The sequence below is a fragment of the Camelus dromedarius genome, chromosome 15 (genome assembly GCF_036321535.1).
Source record: "Camelus dromedarius isolate mCamDro1 chromosome 15, mCamDro1.pat, whole genome shotgun sequence".
In the NCBI taxonomy this organism is placed as follows: Eukaryota; Metazoa; Chordata; class Mammalia; order Artiodactyla; family Camelidae; genus Camelus; species Camelus dromedarius.
In genome coordinates, this window is record NC_087450.1 from 9,903,295 (window position 1) to 9,921,967 (window position 18,673).

The following is an 18,673-nucleotide window of genomic DNA, read 5'->3' on the forward strand; positions in this document are numbered from 1 at the left end:
GCGTCCGCGGGACTCCCCGCCCCCCGCGCGCCGCGGCACGTGCTCGCCCGGGGACTCCCCCGCCCGGGAGGGCGCGCACGTGCGGCCCCGCCGAGCCCCGCCGGCCCCGCCGCCGCCGCCCCCTCCACCGGGCTCCAGGCTACGCGAGGGGGGAGTTCCGTGGAGGGGGAGGGGACGGCGCGGGCGGCCCTCGAGCGGGTGGGGGCAGGGCCCGGCCCGGCCGCCGCGCCTTTGCACCTGCAGTACCTCCCCTCCCCCGCGGCCAGTCCTCCCGGGACCGGCCGCCCTCCTCCGGCTGGCCGCCCCCCACCTCCGGCGGCTCTGCAGCCCCGGCGGGCGCGGCGGGCCGCGCGGGGTGGGGCACGCGGACCTCCCAGCCTAGGCCCTCGGCGGAGCCAGCCTCGGTGTCCCCACTTCCTGCCACTCCCTACGGGCCAAGCGGTCTGGGACCGCCCCGGCGCCCCCGGGAGCCCTGAGCTCGGGGCCCGGCTGACCCCACTCTCCTCCTGCGGCTCGCTCATTCCGAGGCAGGACAATGGGGGACATCGCGCGTTTGCGTACCGAGTCAGCCTGGCCGGCAGGGAGGGGATACCCGCGAGCAGAGGCCGCGGGCCAGCTGGGAGGCACCCTCGCGGGGGTCACGGCCGAACGCCCTACCCAGGCGGACCCCGGGGCCCTGGCATCGCGAGCCTCCCCCGCGCCGCGCTCGGCTCTTTCGTGTCGAAAACAAAGACTAATCCGATACCCCCGCCCTGCCTCCCAGAGGAGGGGGAACGGGCGCGTCGCGGAGAGTAACCGTGGAGGACAGCGTGCAGGAGGGGCTCGGACAGCCTCCTCGGAGGCCTTGGCGCAACTGAGCCCTACAAGCCGGCGCAGACACTTTGAAAAGTCACCCCGGGCTATTTTCCAGGCAGGGGGCAAGGGGCAAGGCAGAAGAATACTTCCAAGTTGCCAAACTGCCTGTTCTCTCTGCTGCTCTTTTCCCTCACCTGTTGTGCAGGCCAAGTTGAAATTCCAGGTTAGATTAATTCAGCTCCACCCATTCTAGCCTGACTGCCAGGCTGGTCCCCGAAGCTGCCTTCCACCTACCTGGGTTGCTGGGGAGAAGGGTGGGTCTCTAAGACACCCCTCACACACAGACACACACACACACACACACACACAGACACACACACACAGACACACACACACACACACACACACACACACGGGCAAGTCCTGGCAGAAACAACCACGGGGCGGACTGGCCTGACCAGTTTGGGCGGTGTTCACGGAGCCAGGTACCTGGCAGGCGTCGCCACCAGGCTGAAGCTAACAACTCAGCCAGAACTGGAAAAAGAGCATTCGGCTGGTTACTTAGAAGAAGAAGAAAAAAAAGTAATTGATCGCCAAGTAGCGCTGTCCAGAAAGCCCTGGGCGGTAGGAGAAGCCGGGTTCTGTCTGGAACTTCCCTCCTCACAGGCCTGATTTTGACAGCCTGCTCTCATGGCCAGGTTGTCAGCTGTGGGGTGGGTGGTGCATATGGCTGTAATACCTACTTCCTACTCTGGCCTTTGAGAGTAGGAAAGAATTTCTGTTGAGGGAAGTAAGTCTAGAACTGAGAAGAGATATCAGTAGAGTATAATTTTCAATCAAACATGAGAACAGTTTGTGGACTTGTAGATGTTTTTAGTGTAATAAATGTTTAATGTTTTAAATATTTTATTTTAGTAAAAAGTATGTATATTAAAGACAAGATAGAAAATAGAAAATTAGAAGTCAAAAATAACCCAAATACAACTACATTTAACCATTTGTCATATTTCCTTCTAGCCTTTTCTATTTGTAGATTAGTTCCCTTTTTTAAATAACATGGCTGTACTCACTGATTAGGCAATTTGCTGTCCTCTTTTCACTTAACGTTATGTTGTAGGCATTTCCCTATTTGATATACAATCTCCAGATAGTGTGACAATGAAGAAGGTGGCTTAGGAGTCAAGGAACTGTGGGTTCCAGACCTGGCTCTCCCACTTGCCAGCAGAGTGACCTTGGACAAGGTACTCACCATCTCTGAAGAAATCCAAGTAAAGTACATAACATAGGGCTTAATAAGTAACAATTATTGTTTAATCCGTAGAACAACTTTGTGAGGTGGGTACTATCATTAAATCCATTTCACAGAGGAGGAAACAGATTAAATAATTTGCTCAAGGTCACTCAGCTAGTAAATTGTAGACTCAGAATTGGAGCCTCCTGTGTTCTGTCTTGGTAAATGGCACCAGCAATTCACTGTGCCAGTTCACCAGCTATCTATGAAAGGATCATTTCACGAAATCTTCTGGCTTAGGTAACTAGGTGGATGCTAGTTTGCCATTTACCAAGGCAGAACACAGGAGGAAAGATGCCTGGGGACATCTGCGTGGAGCTGAGTGTGGAGCTGAGGGGGCAAGGCTTGGGCTGGAAACACACGTGGGCCCCATCGGGAGATCTGGAGGCCTCGGGAGTGGAGCTGCTCATCAGGCGTGGACATGGAGAGGGAGAAGAAACGGCAACCAGGACACAGCCCTGGGAACACCAGCTCGTGAGGGGCAGCAGCTAATGAGGGGCAGCAAAGGAGACAGAAGGACCCTCCAGAGAGAGAGGTAGGAGGGAAACCAGGCCCAGGCCGGAGACGCACTGTCAGTCTCCCTCACAACCTTGTACCTGAGCAGTCTTGTTTCTCATGCCTTCTGCCTGGGGAAACCCCTTCCCAGCTACCCACTTCTACCTGCCAAATTCCCACCCCTCCTGCAAGTCTCAGCATAAATGCCAGTTCTTCGTGAAACCTTTTTCTAGCTCCTCAGACAGATTCCAGAGCCCCGCCCACCCGCCCTCCGCAGAAGTTTGACGCTGCTACCTCCCTAGGAACAGTTATCTTATCGGTAATTTAATTGTTTGCACATTTCCCTCCCGGTTACTATGAGCCCTTGGAAGGCTAGGACCCTGTCTGTTCACCTTTGTAACCCTAGACCTAGCACAGGATCAATACGGGTTGAAGAAACGAGGTCACTACAACCTGATGAATGAAATATCCCAGTAACATCAACGACCCACAGGCTTCCAAAGTTTATTCCTGCCTGCTTTCCTATCTGCACAAATCCTTCAGGGCCCTCCAAGACAAAGCCCAAACTCCTCCGGCCCTGCCTTCCCAGGTCTGCAACCTTCTGGGTTGTTCCCTCCAGGAACAGCGCTCAGGTCGGGAGAACAGCCGGGACCGGCGCGGAGGAGCCCAGCGAGCCTCTGTAACTGAAAGCCGCCTAAAACCAAAGGCAGAGGTTCACTAAGGGTGGTCCCGGATGCGCAGCGTCACCGACACCTGGGAACTTGGTGGAAATGCAAGTTGTCGGCCCCACCCTCAACCTACTCAAGGCAGAAACTCTGGAGGTGGGGCCCCGCGCTCTGTTGTAACAAGCCTTTCAGGTGGTGCGCGCTCCAGCTGGAGAAGCGGTCGCAGAGCAAGTTCGGCACCTCGGCGGCGGCCAACATCACGCCCGAAGCGCTCAGAGGAGGTAGACTGACGGGGGGCCCCCACCCCGGGGGGGCCCACACACCGGCTGCCGAGGGCAGAACCTTTTCGGCAATTGCTGCCGTGAGGTCAGGACCCGGCGGCGCCGCGGGCCCTGAGGGCTGGAAAGGGAAATCCCGTCGCGAGAGGGAAAAGCCGGAAGGACTGCAGGCGCTTCGAAATTGGCAAGGGGCGTTTCGCTGGATCGGGATGGAAGTGGGGCTGGGGAATAAGCAGGGCTTCCGTCGATGAACTGAAGTTCCTTCAGCGCTGGGCCAAGGGCACAGAAAGTATAACTGGATGTGCGCGCGTGCGGTTCTTCGGGAAGTCACTGCGTGGGACCGTCACTGCTGGGTGCTTGCCCAACCTGCAAATGATTGAATGGGACTGACCTCCGCTGAGGTGCTTGACCCCACTCCTTCACTTCAGCTAATAAGCAATTTGTCCTAGTTGAAGAATGAGCTTTGTATTACGGGACCTTTTGCAGAAATGTAAATATAGACCGATGTCTACACCGGGCTTGGTTTTAAAGACTGAAGGCATTGGGAAGCTCATTTGATTAGGGCTGTGTTTCTTCTTTGGTCATGTATTGGTTAAAAATATTATCAGCTTACGTTTGCACAGGGTTTTCCCTTTTCAAAGCATTTCCACAGACATTCTTGTTCTATCTGCAGAGAGTGGTTATACACCAAATGTACAAATGTTACTTTCCTTTTCTTTCTATGACATGGTTGTTATTATTATCATCATCATCATTTTACAGATAAGGGAACTGGGACTCAGAAAGGTATTCTTCCAAGATCATTCACTACTAAGTGGCAGGATCAGGCCTACAATCCAGGACCTCTGAAGTTAGCCTACCAGTGCCAAGGCTGTTCTGGGGGCAGAGGCTGGCATTTTGCTCTTGGGGAAAGGGAGATTCATTAGGGGATTGCTTTCGGACATGCGTTGGTTAGTGTGACATGTGTAGGGCATCTAGAATGAGCTTTTGAAAAGCTCAGCAAATGCTTTCATGCTTTATAACTATTTCTGTGACTTCGTTTTGAATTTAGGTTCAATCAAATAGACTACGTAACTTATAAGGAGCATGCAAGGGTCCCCATCATAATGGGAAAGAGATGAAATAACCTGGAAATCTTCCAGCCTAAGGGGACTGGGCAGGAGGATAGGAACTCTGATTGACTCAGGGACTCAGGATGCTGAATACCCAACAAGAGTGAAGGCCCTGGTGCCCCTAAACCTTGATTTGGCCAGATGTATCAGTCAGGATCAGTTAGGTTGTGCTACAGTAACAAGAAATCCCCAGGTCTCTGTGGTTTGACGTAGCACAATTTTATTTCTCAATCATGACATATGTCCACTGTGGGTCTGGTTTCCGTAGCCACTTAGGGACACAGGCTGCTGCAATAGACGTGTTGCCTCCTCAACCCTGAAGGCAGGAAATGAGAATGAGGTAAATTGAGCACTGACTCTTTAAAGCATTTACCTGGAAGTAACACATGTCACTTTGCTCCCATTTCATTGACCAGAGCAAGTCACAAGCGGGCAGGGACGTGCCATATGTGCAATGCTCCCATGTGCCTGGAAGGAGAAGCAAAAATATTTGGTTAACAGCACTAATAACTTACATGCAGGGAATGGTATGTGTGTGTGCATGTAAGGTGGATGTGTGTATGTGCATTTGAGGTATGTGTTAGTGCAATCAGTTCTGTCCATTTCTAGAGCATCTTTCCCTCCTGGGGACATATATTTGAGATTTCCACTCTAATGGTTGTCATTCCTCCCCCTAGAGCACGTTCAGAGATGTAGACTACTGTGAAAGAAATCAGAGTGGAGGGAAGCATGGTGGGAGAGATGAGTGGCAGTGGGGCAAACTCAGTAGAAATTTATGTGTGAATAGAAAAACAATCCAGAAAAGGAAAGGACTCAGGGTATATATGTCACTAGGGGCCTGCCTGTTAAAGGAAACTACTAAAACAGCATAGCTTTGGCAGAATCATTTCCTGCCTTCTTGCCATTCACTCCCACTCATCCTTCCTGGCTAAGCTCAGGTGACACTCCAGGAAGCCTTTGATGAGCTCTCAAGACTGGGCCAGCCAATCACATCGTAAGAATGATTTGGTCTGTCTCATCCACTGTGCCATGGACAGGGATCATATCTTGCTCAGTACCAGCTGTGGTCTGGGGTCTTGGGACAGAGGCAGAAAAGCGAGCTGGAAGGCTGTTGCAGGAACCCAGGTGAGAAAAAATGATGGTCTCCATTAGGATAGGTAGGGGTGGGGATCAAGAGAAGTGTGTATTGGAGAGATTTAGGGAGTCAAACCAACAGGAAGGGGCTGAGGGGGTGGGAAGGGATAAATTTGGGAGTTTGAAATTTGTAAATGTTAACCACTAAATATAAAAATAGATTAAAAAAACAAATTTCCTCTGTATAGCTCAGGGAACTATATTCAATATCTTGTAATAACCTTTAATGAAAAGGAATATGAAAACAAATATATGCATATATATATATACACATGACTGGGACATTATGCTGTACACCAGAAATTGACACATTGTAACTGACTATACTTCAATTAAAAAAAAAAAGACGGGAAGGGGCTGATTGGATCAAGGAAGGGGAAGGAGGTCTCTGAAAGAGCAGCAGGGTGGATGGCAGGACCAAGCGGCCCAGAGGAGGAGCAGGTTGTAAAATGAGGTCAGCAAGGACATGTTCCACTGAGGCGCCTGTGGGACCTGCCCACAGAGAGACCCAGGAAACAGTTCAGCAGGGGAAACCGGCTGTGCCCAGATCCTATGATCTACGTCGATTAAACTTCAACATCAAATCTTCAAACAAGGTCAGCATTTTAAAAAGGAACTTGTTAAAAAAAAGAAGAAGAAGAAGAAAGTGGGGAGTTAGGGAGAGGAAACCACAGCAAATATGTGTAGTATAAAAATCATGAAATGCCTGAAGTACAAATCCTACGAATCCAGTTAGAGCAGTGCCAAGGCGCCACAGAAAGAGCTGAGCCTCCCTAAAAGATTGGTTCATCTCATTATCCTATTTCAGTATGTTGCTCCCATCCCCACCTCTGCTGAGCAGGGGTCTGCTCGTCCCATCTGAGACCTGTACTTGATGTCAACCTCATTTGTCCTTGAGGCTCCCCTTCCCCACATCCTTTCATGGGTGAGGATGAAGCCCCATTTGCAGGAACTGTGCAGTGCAGGGCGACCAATCCTCCGAGCTCCCACCAGAGACCCCCTTGCTCCCACTCAGCCCTTGTGCCCCCCATAACACCCTCCCCCTTCCCCACACACTGAGATGCTCTCTCTGGATGTCTGGGCTCCATTTCCAGCTCCTCCATGTACTGATCTGTGACGGTGGGCAATTACCCTCTCCCAGCCTTCTTCCCATCTGCAAAAATGGGACACAGAAGAGCAAAGAGCCGCACTATGGCAATGTCCTATTTCAGACCTTAGTATACAGTAGGCACTCAAACAGTCCTATCCTTCCATGCCCATCCCCAAGCCCTATCACTCTTTCCACTTCACAGAGAAAGCATCTTACAATATTTTAACCATACGTAGCCGTGACAAGCAGAGTTAAAATATATACAGAAAGCAATGAGGACATTATGTGTTATCTAAGGTACTGCCTTACCGCCAGTAGATAATGACGTCCAGGTGCCCAGGATGAGGCGTGGCACTGAGTAGCAGCCCCTGCTCTTCCTCCCCAGCTGGTGACAGTCTGTTCTCCGAATGCCTCCCTGCTGCCCCACATTCCATCAGCCTGGGTCTTGTCAGCTCCACCCTAAACTGTCCTGAACTCGTCCCCTCTCTCAGGCTTCCTGCCCCTACTCTCCTTTCTCACCCTGGCCCATCTCCTTTGCCCTCGCTCTGTGTCTCCTTTCTCGCAGACATGGATCACATCTCCTTTGATTCAGACCGCCTGGGCCTAGGCAGTCTCGCCCAGAGCCCTGGAATTGAAAACACCAGGTGTCTGGGCCACCCTGCAGTCAATCGGAAAGAAGTTTCGGCCCTGCTGTCCCAAGTGCAATCCACGGACTTGCAGCAGTGGCGCCACTGAGAGTCTACAGAAGCACAGCATCTCAGCAGGCCCCGGAGCTCCCGAATCAGAACCTGCATCTTCACAAAACTCTAGGGGATTCACAGGTGCTCTAAAGATTGGGAAGCTCTGCCTTAGAAATCTTCAGTGGCTAGGGATTAAAAAGATGCAGGCATCCCCCACGGAGCTGGGAGGGGCGTTCTCGGAAACACCTGCGCTAATGGATCCAGTCATTCGAGGTCACTCTGGCATCGTTCCTGGGGAGGTTTTCTGTTGCCCACATTGTACAATTTATCTGCTAAACGGGGGAGGGGGTTCTCAGCGTGTGTCTCAGTCTTGCCAATCTTTAGGGTTGTCCTAATGGTGGGCACATCCACATGACATTCAGCCATCTCAAACCACCATAAAACTTGAATTTGAACATCCAGCCTTTGGAAAACAATCTAATTATTTATAGTGAATCAAAAGCCTATAAGACAGAAAATGGGTGTTCAGGCAGAAAGAGGCCACGGGGATAAGACAGACTGGCCATTCAAACAGGGATGTGGGCTAAGGGGACCCGAGTGAGGCAGTGGCGGGCACTCAGCAGGGCCTGCCCAGATCCACAGGCCCAAGATGAGCCTCACAGCTGCTGGGAAGAGAAGAGGGAAGAACAATGAAGTGCAGGATGCCTGGAAGCACCCCCGAGAGGCCTGGGAGAAGAGCAGGTTTAAAAGCACATGCTGACCTTCGTAGGAAAGTCAGTGTAGTGGGGGTTTTTGGAAAATGTCTCTGAGGCCTCCTGACGGCAAGAGCCCTCTCTGGAGGCAGACGGGTACAGACCTTCATGTGGTTTGTCAGAGGTGCCAGGTCTGTCTGCTGTTGCCTGTGGGCACTCCTGGGACGTGAGCCCCAACATCGACACTGAAAGAAAACCTCAGGGTTAGGGTTGCCAGATAAATCTGGGTTGCAAATAAAAATACAGGGCATCCAGTTAAATTCAAATGTCAGAGAAACAGCGAATAATTTTTTTTTGTATCTGTATGTCTCAAATACTACATGCCAGAGCAACCCCACTCAGGATTAGTGTCTGTCCCCAAGGCATGGGGCCTGGGAGTGGGAGAGGGGGGTTGACCTGAAAGAAAGTGTCCACCTGAGGCCAAGTGGTATCATCCTAAGACCCACCTTAGTTTTGAATATGAAGTGGGAGTGGGATTTTGTTAGTTTGGGGGCGGGGCAGTCTTTTGTGAGAGGCTGTGCTATACTGTTTGCTTTTGAGATGTTTTGTCCTACAAAGGTGGGAACTACCAACAATGTTTTATTTACACGATCATGTATCTGGTGGGGTCATTCAAGGATTGCATACTATCAAAGTATTGTAGTTTTGATCATTCCAAGTCAGGTCCCTGTAGGAGATGGACTGTTTCTTAGTGCAGACCAATAAAATCCCACTTAGCCAGAAAAAATTACTCTTGTTTAAGTAAGCATTTATTCATTGCAACCTACAGAAGAAAATTGTAACTATTTATCTAATCAAGCAATCAAAAAGTCTTTCTAAGCATAAAAATCAATCCTTCTGTGGGTCAACAACCCAAATTAAATGATAAATTCAGGGGAAATATTTACAAAACAAATGAAAAGGAAAAGGGTTATATAGTTAGTATATAAGAAAAAAGATGAATTCCCACAGGGAGGAAAAAAGACAAAGAATATGAACATTCACAAAAGAAGCAACGTAAATGACCAATGAAGATATAAAAAGTCCAGCCTCCTTAATGAACGCAGCAAGCGGACGATCACAAAATAAAATATAGTTGACCCTTGAACAATACAGGTTTGAATTCCGTGAGCCTATTTATACCTGGATTTTTTCTTTCAATAGTTGATACTACAGTACTGCACCATCTGCAGTTGGTCGAATCTGAGGATGCGGAACTGTGGACATGGAGGCACCGACGATCCGGAGGGCTGACTGTACGTTATACCAGGATTTTGTACTTCTCCGCATGCCAGTGCCCTAACCCGCATGTTGTTCAAGGCTCTGTTTTGCAAATACTGTTAACAATTTTCTTTCCCAAGATATGCCACTGATGGGACCATAAACTCACGTGCCCTTCTGGAAAGCAATTTAGTAGGTTTATCGATAATCTGCAAAATGTTTATATACCTTCTCGTTCAATAATCTCACTTCTAGGAAAGTAGTGCACAAAGATCTAGGTACAAGGATCTTCATGGAAGGCTTATTTATAACAACAAAATTAGAAACAACATAAATGTGTGACATTAAAGAATGATTAATTTATAAGATATAAGCACAATAGAACACAATGCAGCTATTATAAAAATCTCATTTAAAAATTAAACAAACACAAGTTAATTATAAAAAAAGAAGATACAAATGAGCAAAAAGAAAAATCTAAGAAGAATCTGCTGTCCAAGTGTTTGTTAGTCATTGTTAATGTTGTGGACCATATCTTTAAAAATCTTTTATATTTTAATATTAAAATAGTGTTTTTGAAAAATATTTGGTAACACTGGAAAACATTTACCATATGAAGTCAAAAGAAAATAATCACTGTATGGTATCAAGAATTTGCAAGTAAATATGCACAGGGATTGGAAGGGAATACATCAAAATAGTAACAGTGCATCTCTGTTCCTCAAAAGACTAAGAATAGACTTACCATATGATCCAGCAATCCCACTCCTGGGCATATATCCAGAAGGGACCTTAATTCAAAAAGACGCATGCACCCCAATGTTCATAGCAATGCTATATACAGTAGCCAAGACACGGAAACAACCTAAATGTCCATCAACAGATGACTGGATAAAGAAGTTGTGGTATATTTATACAATGGAATACTACTCAGCCATAAAAAAGAATAAAATAATGCCATTTGCAGCAACATGGATGGACCTGGAGAATGTCATTCTAAGTGAAGTAAGTGAGAAAGAGAAAGAAAAATACCATGATATCACTTATATGTGGAATCTACAAAACAAACAAACTTATTTACAAAACAGGAACAGACTCACAGAAATAGAAAACAAATTCATGGTTACCAGAGAAGGAAGGGGTGGGAAGGGATAAATTGGGAGTTTGAGATTTGCAGATGCTAAATAATATATATAAAATAGATAAACAGGTTTATACTGTATAGCACAGGGAATCATATTCAATATCTTGCAGTAACCTATGGTGAAAAAGAATATGAGAACGAATTTATGTATGTTCTTATGTGACTGAAGCACTGTGCAGTACACCAGAAATTGACACAACATTGTTAACTGACTATACTTCAATAAAAACATACTAAAAACAAACAGTGCATCTCTGGATTTTTGTTTTCTTCTTCATACCTTCTAAAATTTCTGCAATAAATAGGTATTATTCCTATAATTGAGAAATAGAAAATTATTTTTGGAAAGACAACTGAAATATCTAGGCCTTAAAGCAGGTCCTTGAGAGAGCAGGCAGCAAATCCCTGACGACCAACAGAATGACCATGACAGCCCGCGGAAGCTCCCTAGAGCTCTTAAGGAATGTCAATCCCCGGCCCCGCTCACAGAGATTCTGGTGGGCTGGACCTGCAGGGGGGCCTGGGCCTCGTGTCACTGGCAACATCTAATCACTCTTGGGTGGGGGCTAATGTGCAACCAGGCTGGGGACCACTGCTTGCACGAGCCATTGTGAGTTTCCAACAGAGTTGATGCCCCTGGTCTGGTGGAGAAGGGAGGAGAAACCACAGCATCTGGCTTCAAGCCCCATAAGGGCCCCTCTCCAGCTGCATGCTTTAGGGGAGTCGTTTAACGGAACCTCAGTCTGTCTGTCAAATGGGAATATTTAATGCCTACTGCAAGAGTTGGGGGTGACTCCAAGGAGAAGGTAACTGAGAAAGTGCTGTGTGGGACAGCATAGAGAATGTGTTCTTTGTGAAAGAAGCTGGAGACTCAGATGACAGCACTTCCCTTTGATCAATGAAATATCCTTGGCAGCGCGGGAACCCGTGCAAATGAAAAGGTTTGTTTCTAAGCTGTGTTGGTCTTGTAGTTTGATTTGATTTGGAGATCCTGTAGGCAGGTGCTGTCAAACGTGGGTGCCCAGGGCAGTCCTAGCCTGAGGGCTCATGGACAGTGGACAGCAGCCAATAGGCTGAGTTGGTTCAGATCTTCTGGTCATCTTGCTTTGAGAGGTGGCTGGCCTCCAGAAGCCAAAACCTTGTTCCCATGAAAATGTGCCTTTGCATTTGACACAAAAACCCCAGAATGTCTACTTCTAAATAAATGTTCTTATCTAAGTCACCTCCTTGGGAGGCTATGTGGCCATTGCTTAAAATGTCTTAGGAATTCCTCTTTTGAGATTGCCTTTGTCTAAGTTACATTATTTTCTGAGTATTTTCAATCAGTGAATTCATTCTGCATCCTTTGAAGAGAAGCCTAATTTTAGGAAGCCGCTGAAAATATCTTTGAGAACCAAATCTGACGAGTAACATGGTACTCAAGCCTAGGTAAGACGTCTTCCTTTTTAAGTCAAGAGGTCATTTGTACACGTGTGTGTCTGTGTTGCTACCCAGTGTATTCTCGGCACCGTCCATAACACCTGGGACCTAGATAGTCAACAGATTCTTGCTGAATGGTGAACAGAGCCTGGCTCTCTACTGGGACCCACAAACTAACTCAAAAGGTTTTTGAGCAAAGCAGTCTGTTTGGGATTAATAATTTCTAGCTTTTATGCTGGTTAGAAATCCGTCCCTTTCTTTTGATAAATATGCTGTGTGTATTCCTTATGCATTGGACTAAGGAGAGAATGGTGTGCTTCCTTCCCCTTATTGGGGCTAATGCTGGATTTAGTCTCCTAAGACAACACTAATCAGCAACACTGGACAAATCCAGGCATTTTGGGAATTATTTTTCACGCCAACCCAGTCCACAAAACATCCAAACATGGTATTGTCAACAAGGACGATGTCCAAAACATAACTCACTTTTTCACACAGGAGTTGCAAGACACTGACATTAATCCAAATTAAGACTTGCAAACGAGCCGACGTCCACACCGCCACGCGTTAATGAGTTTGAGGAGTACGGAGTTAAGCAGCTCATAGCCAGGACAGAGAGCACTGGCCTGAGAGTCGGAACTACTGCATTGGTCCAGCTCGGCTGTTACGTAGCCGAGTGACCTGGGGAGGGCTGCGGGGGGCGGGGAGAAGGAGGGGAGGGCTGTGAGCGGGGGAGGGGACAAGGGGGTTTCCACCTCCCCCCTTGGTCTTTATCTTTGCAATGATCTCTCACTCTCAAAGTCATCATTTCTAAGAACAATGAGGGCTGACGGGAATCAAGGAGAAGAGGCTGCGAACCCTAGGCCCCCCGCTGGCAGCCACGGAGGGCTCGCAAGGTGCTGCTGACGGGGGAGCCGAGACTCTGGGAGCAGCAGAAGCCAGTCTCAGCTGAGACAAAGTCCCTGCTCTGAAGGAAAAAGAAAGCCAAAGGCAGAGCTCAACTGCTCCTGGCACTGGAATCGTTTCCAAGAAGGGAACACATAGGTCATGTGAGGTCAAGTTCAGGGCACGCAGCCAGCCGCCGGGCGGGCGGGAAGGAAGCTGCCCCGAATGCCTGCCTGCTCTCCCAGCCCTTCACCTTCTGAACACAAGTCCCGCACCAGCCCCTTTGCCGAGTGGCCCCGGGGACCTCGGGAGCCCCTCCCGGACCCCCGGGCATCCCGGCTCCGGCCTGGCGGATGCAGCCCGCGCGGAGTGCCGCGGCGAAGCAGGTACGAGGCGGCGGCGAGTCGGTGTGAGCAGCGGGGGCGGAGCCCGCCTGTCTTGTCCGCGCCCCTCGGAGCGCTGGGTTGAAAACACTCAACTGCTGCCTCCTCCTCCAGCCTCACGGCCTCCCCTCCCCTAGACCCGCAGGACTCTTAGCTCCCTGCCTTTGCCCACGGGCCCATGGGGTTTCCCCCAGAGCCACTCTCACCATAACTTTTGTTCTAGACATCCTCCTGTCATTTAACTCCCAGCTCGAATGCCATGTGACCCCTGAAGCTCCCTTTGCTGGAAGTAGCACCTGTTACCATCTGTCCTGCATCACACCTAGGGACATGTTATCTCTTCCCATTTGAGACCACGTTATATCCACTTGTCACCGTCGCATCGCTTGTCCGCCTTTTCTGGCCGGTGCTGCGCACGCGCCTGGCCTTACCTTTCCTCGCCCTTCAAGGCTCAGCTCAGAGTCAGACTGTGAAGGACTGTCCAGCTCTCTCCATCTCTCCACCCACACGGACTGGCTCCAGTTTTTGAGTGGCTACTCTGTGCCCAGAAGTTTATCTCCAGGATTTCTAATCCTTGGAACACCCTTGCAAAGTAAGTTTCACTTTCAGATGTAAGAAAAGAAGCTCAGAGTGGCTCACAGCGAAAGAGAATGTGACAATGAATGTATGTATGTTCATGCATAACTGAAAAATTGTGCTCTACACTGGAATTTGACACAACATTGTAGAATGACTATAACTCAATAAAAAAAAAGTTTAAAAAACAAACAAAAAACCCCAAAATCTTTTCCTGAATACCCTTGCTGATAATTATAAAGAACCAAAGTGTTTATATAGGTATATTTATTAAAATTGAAATATTAAAAAGAAAAGAAAATAAGCTCAGAGAAATTCAGGACTGTGTCTGAGGCGCACTGCTGGCTAGTGGTACAGTGGGGATTGGAGCCCAGGTTGTCTGACACCCAAACCCAAGCCCTCAAACCATTGCCCTCCATCCAGTGCGTGTTGCTTCTTCTTTCAAAGGGCAAATATTTTGAGCATAAGACTGTAAGGGCCTTGAAGATTGTATTTTTTGTTTTCAGTGCAAGAAATCTAAGGTGAAATGACTTGCCCAAGATGACACAGCTTCTCCCTACCTGTGGAAACATCTGTCAACTGCAGTGGATCCCTAGTACCAGGTAACATTCCCTGGGGTCCCAGTTGCAAGGGATCTGACACAACTGCCCCGCAGCAGGGCCCCAAATTGGGTAAGAGAAAATGTTGCAACAAGCTCAGAGCCACAGCTGTATATTATGATAAAACAACAGTCAGAGTTTCATTTCTTTCTTTCTATTTTTTTCTGTTTTGGGTGGGGGGAGGTGGGTGGTTAGATTTACTTATTTATTTTCAGAGGAGGCACTGGGGATTGAACCCAGGACCTCATGTATGCTAAGCACATGCTCTACCACTTCAACTATGCCCTCCCCATTCTGAGAAGTCCCATCTTTCTTGTCTAAAAGAAGTCTGAGCAGGGCAATCCAGGGCTGCTGTGGCAGTTTTACAAAGTCAAGGCCTGGGGCTTCTTCTATCTTCTGCAATTCTCTCCTCAAGGGGTCCTTCATGCTCCACAGCGGCTCCAGCATCACCTGGGGCGGGGCCCCTGAGAGCAGAATCTGCTGCCCATTTCTGTCATTTACTCTAAGGAGCTAACAATCACATGACCTAGTCCAGAGATGGAGAAGCTGCTCAGAGCCTGTCTGGGAGCTGGCCTGGGACTTGGCAAGTATGTAGCATGTAGCTGGGAGCATAAGAGGGTAGAGATGTTGGGGGGCACTTCCTTGCTTAGTTCAAGGGGCCCTTCTCAAGCTCAGCCTACATCTTTCCTTGTGTTTAATATTTATTGAGCTATCACTCCTATGTGCCAGGCACTAGAGATACAAAGAGGATGGGACTCATTCCGATAAAGAGACAGGGAAATAGGTCATTTTAATGCTCTGTGGCAAATGCAACAATAAGACATGCCAAAGGCGCTCAATGGTGGGCACCTTACCCAGCTGGGGAGGGGTCAGTAAAGGCTTCCTTAAGAGGTGCTTGTTGATGAGCCAGATATGAGAACTACCAGGAGGGATGCTGCAAGACCCAGATGACTCAGAACAAGTGAGACAGGAGTCAGATGCTCCTGGTGGCTGGAGAAGTGATGGGGAGAACACTGAATGCCAGATCTTCTCATGGACGCCCCGGCTCTCTCACCTCAGAGCTGGCCATCGCTTCCCCAGTGTTGCCATTCCCATCGCTGCTCCCAAAGAAGTGCATTTGGGCCCTTCTCACTTCCAGGGTTTTAACGCAAGTGCCCTCGGGAGATGAAGTCCCCCGATCCTGGTCTAGCAAACCAAATATCAAAAATCACAGTCTGCACCATACACCCTCCAGGCCAAATCCAGCTGGAGTTTCCCAAGTGTCACCTGAGCCCGATGGTCCTCAGTGGAAGCTTTGGCTCTAGAAAACCCACGTGTGGTGGACATCTGCCACTGTGCGGAGAACCAGTGAATGAATCCCTTCCTGTGTTTGGGGACTAACCTACCGAGGCAAGTTGGAGGTAAAGCCCGCCTCCCATAGTAAAAATGAAAATACTTTACTCAGATACTGTTCTTCCCAGACTCCCCTGCAGCTACTTGGCATGTCAAAGGTACGTGGCCTAGATTCTGTGAGTCGGATGTCCCTACCAGAGCCTTGGATCCCTGAGAATTTTCTGTGGACATAGCAGTTGTAAATGACAGGCCCTGGGCCTCCATCAGGTTCACAGTCATGGTCCTGAACTGCTTCTGATCACAGTTCAGGACCATGACTGATTCTCTGGCAGTTGTCTTTCCAGCAGGGGGCATGGCTAGGGCAAATGCAGGGACCAGAGAGCATGACTTTGTTCAAAGGACAGTGAGTAAAACCATGTAGCTGGAGCAGAGGTTCTTTCACAGGCGCAGGGGAAGATAAGGTTGGCAGACCCCCAAACGTCCATTAAAGAGCCTGGTCATTATCTGGAACATTTGTCAAAACTATGAAGCGGACATTGGTACATCACTATTATTCAAATTCTAGACTTCACTCAGATTTCACTGCTCTGGTTTTTCCACTAACGTATTTTTGTATTTCAGGATCCAGTCCAGGATACCACTTTGCATTTAGAAACCAGTCCTTTATAAGGAGAATATTTACATCATTAAACGTGTTTTAGGAGCATCATCTGATAGCAATGGGCAGCTTGGTCCAGGAAGTGGGATAAGAAGGCACTTCCAGAACTTTCTAACTTCCAAATACACCGCACTGCCCAGTCTGATGAAGCTCAGCACCTTGAAGGTGCAGTTGCCAGGAAGAGGAAACGTGGGCCCCTGGAAGCATCTCTGTGCCTGCTCAGGGCCCCAGTGGGCCAAAGGTATATTTAGGAGGCACTTGAGGACGTCCACCCAGCAGTGCTGGCAAAGCTGGAAGATCTTCCTGCTCAGGTGACCACAGTGGGCTGATAATTCCAGGCAGGCAGTCAAAGAAATGCATGCTTGCCTTCTTTTCTGAAAGTCTAGTCTTGTCTCCCTTGCAAGTCAGTTTGATGTTGTGGAAAGAGAATATGGAGCACGGTTTGCAGAACCACGTGTGAGTAACTGAGAATCTCTGAGCTTCAGTTTCCTCACCAGTAAAAAGTGAGATATTGAACTTCTTCCATAAGATTGTTGAGAGGATTAACATTTAAAAAGTGTTCAGGAAGTGACTGGCACACTGTAGGCATTCAGTCATCAGCTCCCTTGACAATATGAAGGTGGGGTCTGGGGCCATCATTTTCTTGCATGTCCTCAACCTTTGGAAAGTACTTCACACACCAGTGATTATAATGTGGAGCTCACAAACCTAATGATCTCAGAAAGGGCAGATCATGTCTCCAGTTACAACATTCAGTTACTGAGCAAGTCCGTATTAGTCACTCACTAAATAGCAATAAATAGATACATGTCAGGCACGGTGCTAAGTGACTAAGACACAGTCTGTGTCAAGAATGGCAAAGCCCAGAAGAAAGAGATGCCTCCAGACAACTTTTACGCAGGTCTGATGCACAGTTTGACATAATTCAATAAGCAGAGTGCCCAAGGACACAAAGACTGGCTACTTGTGTTGGGGGCGAGGGAAGAGCTTCACAGAGAGAGGAGGAGGAGACTGGGGACTGGCAGAATAAGTAGGTCTTCCAGTAAGAGAGAGCGGGGAAAGAATGAGAGGGAAGAGAGAGACAGAGAAGCATTTTGCTCTATGGAAAACACAAGATGTATTCTAGAACCATAGGCTAGTCTTGGGGGGTTATGGAATGAGTAGAGGGAGGTGAGATTAAACACGGCGGCTGGAATATGTCCACACAGGAAGGGCTGAGGGGCAGCTATCTGGAGGCAAGGGTGGGGCGTGAGACCTGACTGGAGGCTGTTCTTTTGTCCGTGGTTTAGTTGAGGTGGCTTGGGGAAGAGATGATGACTGGTAGTAGTGATGGGCGGGGCTGGGAGTGGGCATTCCACCCCTTCCTGGCATGGCCACGCTGGGAGCTATGTGACTGCTATGGAAGAGGAGGCAGATGTACAAGTGCTGGGGAGCCAACCACAATATCCACTACCCTGTCAACTAGAGAAACAGTCACTGAGGTGCAGAAAAGATTTGAGGCATTTCAGAAATGAACAGGCAGAACTTGGTGAGAAAGGAAGGGAAGGTGAGAGCTGGAGGGGCAAAGATGGCTCTGAGGCTTCTAGTGTTGTCACCTGGGTGAATGGAATAACAACTCTGTTTTGTACACATGGAGCATAAGGGGATATCTAGGTAATGATATCCAGAGGTCAATATGGCTCTGGCTTTAATTAAAAGTCGTCTTCCTTGACTGGATAAGGAAGTTGTGGTGTATGTATACAATGGAATACTATTCAGCAATAAAAAAGAATAAAATAATAAATAATTCCATTTGCAGCAACATGGATGGACCTGGAGATCATCATTCTAAGTGAAGTAAGCAGAAAAATACCGTATGATATCACTCATATGTGGAATCTTAAAAAAGAGAGAACACTAATGAACTCATCTTCAAAAGAAAGAGACTCGCAGACATAGTAAACAATCTTATGGTTACTAGGGAAAGAGGGTGAGAATGGATAAAACTGGGAGTTTGAGATTTTCAAATGTTAACTACTATATATAAAAATAGGTAAAAAACAAATATCTTCTGTATAGCACAAGAAACTATATACAATATCTTGTAATAACTTTTAATGAAAAAGAATATGAAAGCGAATATATGTGTATGTATATGCATGGCTGGGACATTATGCTGTACACCAGAAATTGACACATTGTAACT